We start from the raw sequence: 7,664 nt of genomic DNA, 5'->3' as shown, positions 1-7,664 counted from the left end.
TTTGTCCAAGAACATTGGCGATGAGGCTTTGCCAGTTATATCTTCCTTTGCATTAATCATGTACACTTCGGCATCCATAGAGTACTCCCCAAGAGAAAATTCTTCAAGATATAGCCGAACAACGGCATTTTTTAAAAAAATGTGCAGCAAAATTGTAGTTGTAAAATTTAATTTTTGTTATTCCAACTCAAACCAATCTATTTTAGAAAAAAGAATTCATGATGGCACACGTTGGAGTGAACAACAAAGGTAGAGTATAAACAGTTTCTTATTATTTATCTGGTGCTACAACAATTCCAATAATTTTTACTAATTATAACTAATTTTGACTAATTACCCACACTCCCCGTTATTTCTACCAGCAGGCTTCATATTGGGAAAGTAAGTGAGTCTAGAAGCGATTGAAAGTTAGAGAAAAAAACCGAAGTTTTCAGAGGACAATCATCCAGGGAGGATGTAGGAATTGTCCTGTCACCGAAAGAAAGAAAGAAAGAAAAACTTGTCTATCAACTGCAGATTAACAGTCATATGAAACTCTCTAATTACTTCGAGAAATAATTTGTCCAAGTATTTCCAAGCTTTGCATTTCTTTTAGAGTGTGGTTCATTCGTTGATGTTGTTTATTGTTTCAGGCAACATCCACGTTTCATGTAGCAGCAGCTACAAGTACTACAGCCTTGACGGGAGCTGTTATTTTAGAGATAAAATCTCTCACTGTGCACTTTTTATAGGCAAAAACAGGGACTATTTCTTTTACGAACAGCCAGATGGGTCGAGAGAATATTGTGATACTTTGGAAGAATTTCAAATGCTAATGAAAACGAAAAACACGGAGTTGCAGATAACTTTTTAACATATGCTGATAGTACAGCTGCTGAAAGAAAAAGAAACTAAAATCGAATCTTCTTTTTATTAATTTATTTATTTTTTTACCGTTTTTTAGGTTTGTTAACGTTTTTTGACCTAGATAGAATTGTGTTTATATTATAGCTACTTAGATATAAATTATTTACCAGTTTATGCTACAGATTATACAAATATTCAATTAATACTGAAAATTGAAAAGAAGAGCTCCTCAAGTTAAAATTTCAATATGTTTTGAAAACTTCCTAGAGCGTGGAATAAGTTTTTGTATTCCATTAAACAGGGCGTAATATTCAGGAAACGCTTCGGACATGGTAAGATCTCTTTTTGACTTTTTCTTCAAAAATACCTGTTTTTATAGAGCGCCGTCTTTCTAGTACAATTTGTCCTGCTGCGGCTCATTTTCATTATTGAGAAAAATCGAAATAACATGCTGAGATGATTTCTATGTTAAAATCTTGATGCTTCATCACCGCGTTACTAATTCAGGTAAAAATTAGTCTGAAAATTAGAAACTGTCACTACAAACAAAACATGAAGCCCTGTGGCTTGAACATCTCCGCCATTTGCAATATATCTAGGCAAGCTAGGGATCAAAACAACATAGAAAATCTTAAAATGGGGGGCAAAAATGTCATCATGCGCCTTGCTTTCAAGAAATGAGATTTTAGTGCGCAGCTATTATTTGTTACAGCACTTGTGATATGTGCATCACTTTTACCGCCCTTGCAAAAAATGGCGTAATTGATTGAGTGCGCAATTTTCTTGTCCTTTCATTTCTAGCCGATGGAAATTAAAAAGTCAAAGGATAGACGCCAAAATACCTCGTGGTCATTCATCATTATATATTACTGATTTTTTCTTCGTTCTCTATTTTATTAGTTGATTTATTTAGCTTGGCACTCCTTCGTCTGCTCAGTAAAGTGAGAAGTTCATGTTTTTAGTGGTCGTTTTTTAAACATCGCGTAAAAAAATCACAGAAGCCGGAGAAATATATTTAATTACAATTCATTTTAAAACCCCTTAAAATTTAAAACATTTTTATTATCCAGCAATTCCGGGCGTATTATATTGTAAAAGAAGGCCGCGTTTTACCCTACAAACAATTTCAAACTGTTTCTATATAATAATACGCCAGTTCTGTCTGTCTGTCACTTTTGCAACCCTAATATCTCTGCATCCGTTTGTCGCAAGTACACAATTCCTGATCAGCGTTTCAATATCTAGACGATAAAGGCAACAGGCATACACATTTCTGAAAAAAAATTTGTGTTCTGACATGTCTCTGCTGACGTCATCAAAATATAAATGACGGTTGTTTTTCTCTGTTATCCGGCCTAAGTGGATTCTTCCACGGGCCTTATCGACTAGTATATATGAATACCCCAGTGGATTTATTTTCTGATTTTTGACACTTTTTTTCAGAAGGACACCTAAGGCCTAAACATCAATTAGGCACATGCTAGAAACCACGAAAAAATGGCAGCTTAAGGTTATGTTGAGGTCAAAAAGAAGTTAATTTGTACATTCGGTAAAATGTAGATAGATACGTTACCTTGCTGTTCCACTTGCGGCTTATTGCCTGGGTCGTTTTATATAAAAACATTACATTTCATGCAACTAATTTGAAGGTGTGTAGAAATAGGATAGCTATCTATACAGAGGTAGCAAGTAAAGAAAGTTACACCGTTTACCTTAATTATATATCACGTAATACAGCCAATGCTGCTACCTACAATGTAAAAAGCGTAGGAAGATTAAGCATTTTTTAAAAGTAAAAAACAGCGGCCTTTCAAACTTTGCATTTTGAAGTGCTTCGGGCAAATTCATGAGTGTGGGAGCTTTTGAAGAAAGCCTCAAATTATAATTTAAAAGTCACACAAATATATATGTAGGTTTTGCGACTTATCAGAACGCTAGGTTTTATGCAGTCAGGGATAACTAGCTGAAAGTTCAGTACTCTGGTTCAAAAATACGGGCTAAAAGGCAAGTAGCTATATTTTAATTCGAATTATTTTTTGCATATGATGACGTAAAATGCTATTTGCCTTACTGCTTTTTCAGGAATTATAACGGTCGTGTTTTATGTTTAATGGAGTTTTACAGGCCTGGACATTTCTCATGTTTGTAGAAAGAAACATCATTACCACCGTTTAACATTTGCAGAAACAACGTACAACATTAGAAATCATGGCCATAAACTTCGGTTATAGAGCGGTAATTATGAGCTCTTTTCATGCTCAACTTCTTGTCCATCTACTAGCACTACATCTTCCAGCCCTAAGGGTTCAAAGAAATTGGTCGAAAATGAATTTGACATTTAATTTATTAATTGAATCTCTTGGTAGTTATCTTATTGTTTGCGTTGGAATTTAAATTTGGAAGTGTAAGTAACATGATATACACATCCAAATAAGTTCAATGTGTTTGCGTAAAAACAACACTGCATGGCTTAATCAAACAGACAATTATGAAAGTTTATTTAATATAGGAACTAACATTTTAATTATAATACTGATATTTTTTACTTCTTTGAGCTATATTCAATCGTTAATTGAGAAACCAAAAAGCTCCGACGAGGATGGGATTCGAACCCACGCGGGCAGAGCCCAATGGATTAGCAGTCCATCGCCTTAACCACTCGGCCACCTCGTCTTATAATGTTTAAATGACGACGTTTTGTTTTTCTACTTATCTCTATAGCACTATTATTATTTCTACTTTCTACTTATCTCTATAGCAACGAGTATTTTTATAACGAAGAATGCCCGTAAAAAGCAATAAAGTTTTAATTCTTTTTTTATTGTTTTCACATTAAACCCAACTTAAGAGTTTAAAGATTGCTTAGATTCGTCTAGTTATGATACTTCTTACATAACGAAAACAAAAAACAAAAAAAACAACGCAAAATTATCCCCCGCCAAAGCGTACAAAAGTCCATAATATTATGTATAGGTCAACATTCTCAAATATATGCTCAACATTTTCGTGCATATGTTCAACATTTTTATACATGTTCAACTTTTTCGGATATGTGTTCAACGTTTTGTATACATGTTCATTTTTTTTCGTATGCATGCTCAACATTTTCTTACACATGTTCAGCATTTGTTTATATACGACCAGCATTTATCAACATTTTATCAATAAAAGCTTTTTACGTAAACGACCAACTTTCATGTGATGAATTTAAGTATATGCATTTCATTTAATGAGTTTAAATTTTCGTACAGAACAACTCGTAGAGTTACAGAGCTGGAAAAATTGGTCGAAGATTTGCTAACACGTGTGTTGCAGTACCTGGTGTAATGGAACTTGTTGGAATGTTGTTCGCTCATTGCTTCATACAAACTGGTACTGGTCCATCATTTTTGGCCCCAGTCATTTATAGGTACATTTGCACTGGCGACTTTCAATCAATTTTAAGTGTTATCTGTTTGGAGGATAGCACTTCAAAATCTAAATACCTCATTGAGGAAGTAAGCATTTTTTATGTTTGAATCACCAGAAACTACCATTGAAGTACCTCAAGGGAATTAAATTGATTTGACAAGAATTTATTCGCCAATTTCGTCTATTTTAATTCCCTGTTATTTTTGCATTATGTAAAGAAGTGTTAAAAAAAATTCGAATGGTTCAGAAAATTTGAAAAATGTTTACAGCCACTACCTTGAAGTAATTAAATTTCTCACGCCCTAAATTTTTGCAAATTTTGCGTTTTTCACTAAATCCAGAAATTTTTTTTTTCGAATCTTAGAATTTTTTTACCCGGTAGGCGTAAAAGTTTCTTCCGTAATTTCAAACTTCTTCTTTAGATCAATAATGTAGTTTACGGACATTACGAGAAACTCAATCATAGCTGAAACTGGATGTTCTTAGTGTAACTCACACTTTTATTTCTATTTTTTATTTCTCAATGAAAAAAACTGTTTGCACTATCAAGATCGGACAATAAGAACATTGCTAGGCTTGCCTTCTATAGCAGAGATGAAGTTTTGCGAGCCTATCAAGTGATTATCTATGCTCAATAAATTAGCTAGCTACCAATAAATCAACTTCATTTTTTTCTTCATATTTTTAGGTTGATAATAAAGAGTCGATAATTCAAAACATTATAATTCATGATGTTATTGGCAAAAAAAAAAAGAAAGGTTATTCTTGACCAAATTCGCCATGGAATGAAGATTTTTGACGTAGTTACAACATTGGAAGGCTGTCCGCATTTATTTCAAGATTGCTTTGTTGCATCAAGCAATTTAAATGCCAACGATGTTATTGATTGTCTAGACATCGTGAAACCGGAATCAAATGTTTCAACTTATTTACGAAATTATATTGAGAATGCATCGTTAGACATTCTCAAGACATTTCTAATATTTTGCACTGGGAGCAAGTTCGTTCCACTCAGTACAAAAATTAAAGTTAAAATTCAAGCTGCTGATGCTATATTCGCGCATACATGTATGTGCACACTGACAATTCCGGAAAATCTCGGCAGCCAGGCAAGTTTCGATACAGCACTTTCGTCAGTGATCGGAAAAATCACTAAATCGTTCTCAACGGTGTGAACATTGACAAACGTTACAGTATATCATTGATTCCCTCATTCCCATCTTCATATGGTGGTTTAATAGTACGATGAAGTAAAGAAAAGCATTTTTCGCCCAACGAAGCTTCGGTTGTAGGAACTTGCACATCATTATCTGATTGAACGTGCGGTAACGGACCATCATCGTCTATACCATAATCAACCCAATTTGATATTTCAGCTGCCTCCAGCGACTCTGGATCTGAATTCAACAGATTTGTCATACCTAAATGCCACAATTGACGTGGTGATTTGTTATCCGTTGTTGAAAGCGGGTGGAAAGGCCAGTCCCTTTCAAGCTCTTGCAAGGTCCAATTGGTTCGCGGTAAATAAACAAAATGAAGCGCATAAGAATCACTTTCATCTAACGGATCCAACAATTGCTCATTTTCAAGAAAGTAAAAAATATTTTGATACCGTTGAACGACATTTCTTTTAACTTCCCCCCAAAAGCGTTCAATACGGTGGTTGTACACTGTTTTACTGCATATCATACTGCCTCGATTAATGCCTCTTTCGTTAAGCATAAATCTGGCTACTTCCACATTTCCGTTCCAAAATCAGCTCTCACACGCAACGGGATGCCGTGCCTGCCAACAGCAATTCCAAATAATTCAAACACAGCTGAAGAGCTATTGTTGTTGCTACACTTCAAGAACGTGATTAAGCGACTGTACCCATCGAAAGCGCCGTGTATTACGAAACGCCATCGTATAAGCTTGTGGTGCCCCTCTATGTGCCTAAGAGAAATGAATACATCAACCGTAAAGCAGCAGTTGTTCATTTTATGAAATTGTTTATCGCTAAAATTTTTAATTACTAAAGAGAATTCCGTGCTTTCACGTGATACGCTCTTCTTACAATACTGAGTGTTTTTCGCAATGCCCAGCTGACCGGGTCGACTTCGTTTATTGCTTCTCTGATCCTTTGTCGTTGTACATATATACCTCTTGAGCGACATGCTCCAGTAATGTTGGTTTCGCCAGCATTGGGAAGAACATTTAATACCTCTTGCACAACTTCGCATAGATTTACGTGGCTTAGCTTTGAGTAATACCCTCGTGGACCACTCTTCTCGGATATATGCACACCGAACTGAATTTTTTTTCTTCTTAATGTTTTGGTTGATACACCAATACATTTTGTCACACCGTCCCAATTTCGATAAATATCAGATAAATCTTCCACATCAGATTGTACAACGTCCTAGGCCTTCTCCAACAACTTTCAGTTGAATTAGTTGGGCAAATATTTTACTGGAGTTCTGAATTAACGTTTTCTTCGAGAATCCTTTCAAATCTTTGTTTTAAAGACTAGATTTCTTCCACTATTATATTTAACTAGTCGTTAGCCCGTGGAAAACCCACGGGTTCGCCCGTCCTTTTCATACCGCATTGCGTGCTTCTCGCTAGCGCGCAGCTAAGCTACCATTTTGCGTGACAGACAGATATACGTATACGAGTATTATAATATAGATAGCCAGGAGACCCGGCGTTGAAACGCCGGGTTAAGCCACAAGTAACTGTTGTTGAACGCCTTGAGGAGCGCTCAATAAGAACCGCAAACTGTGCAACCCGGTGAGGTGGAGCGCTTTAGTACGGGTATGCAGTATGTCGTAAATCAAGTGGAGGGCACACACCATTGCAGTGTTGCGACTGTAAGATATTTAAAAAAAAATAATTTCCCGCAACAAAAGCTGAATTAAAACAGTTTACAAACCGTTGTTACTCCGCCATAGCAAAAACAATCGGGCAATATTATTTTATTTTGCGGAATAAGTTTCCGTAAAAGTTCAAAACTTAATCTGGACAGTGGGCCGAGAACGCATAATACCCTTTTCATAAAAAACTTTACTGCAATTTCGGTTTAACTTAAAACACAGGAAAAATCCAGTCGTTACCCCATAAAAAAACTTAAAAAAACTCCATAATTGGAGTGCTCTAGTACAGGTATGCAGAATATGTCGTGAATTGAGTAAAGCTCACACAACATTATAGTGTTTCGGTTGTAATGTACTTTTTAAAATATATGTATATATATAACTTTACTGCAACTTTAACCGAAATAAAAACACAGTTTACAACCTGTTGTTACCCCGTCATAAGAAAAGAAAATAGTCAATATTATTTTATTTTGCGGAGTACGTTTCAGTAAACCTTAACAAATTAATCATGACACCGGACTGAGCACTTAGTACAGGTAAATGGTGTCA

At 35.4% G+C, this 7,664-nt stretch overlaps 1 non-coding gene across 1 annotated transcript; it reads right to left on the bottom strand.

Moving 5' to 3' along the window:
- Positions 1-3,437: 3,437 nt before the first annotated feature.
- Positions 3,438-3,519, bottom strand: Trnas-gcu (transfer RNA serine (anticodon GCU)). Its single transcript has one exon. It is a non-coding gene; the product is annotated as a tRNA-Ser (tRNA).
- Between the last annotated feature and the right edge of the window lie 4,145 nt (positions 3,520-7,664).

The sequence above is a fragment of the Hydractinia symbiolongicarpus genome, chromosome 1 (assembly GCF_029227915.1).
Source record: "Hydractinia symbiolongicarpus strain clone_291-10 chromosome 1, HSymV2.1, whole genome shotgun sequence".
In the NCBI taxonomy this organism is placed as follows: Eukaryota; Metazoa; Cnidaria; class Hydrozoa; order Anthoathecata; family Hydractiniidae; genus Hydractinia; species Hydractinia symbiolongicarpus.
This window is presented reverse-complemented; position numbering and strand designations above follow the sequence as displayed.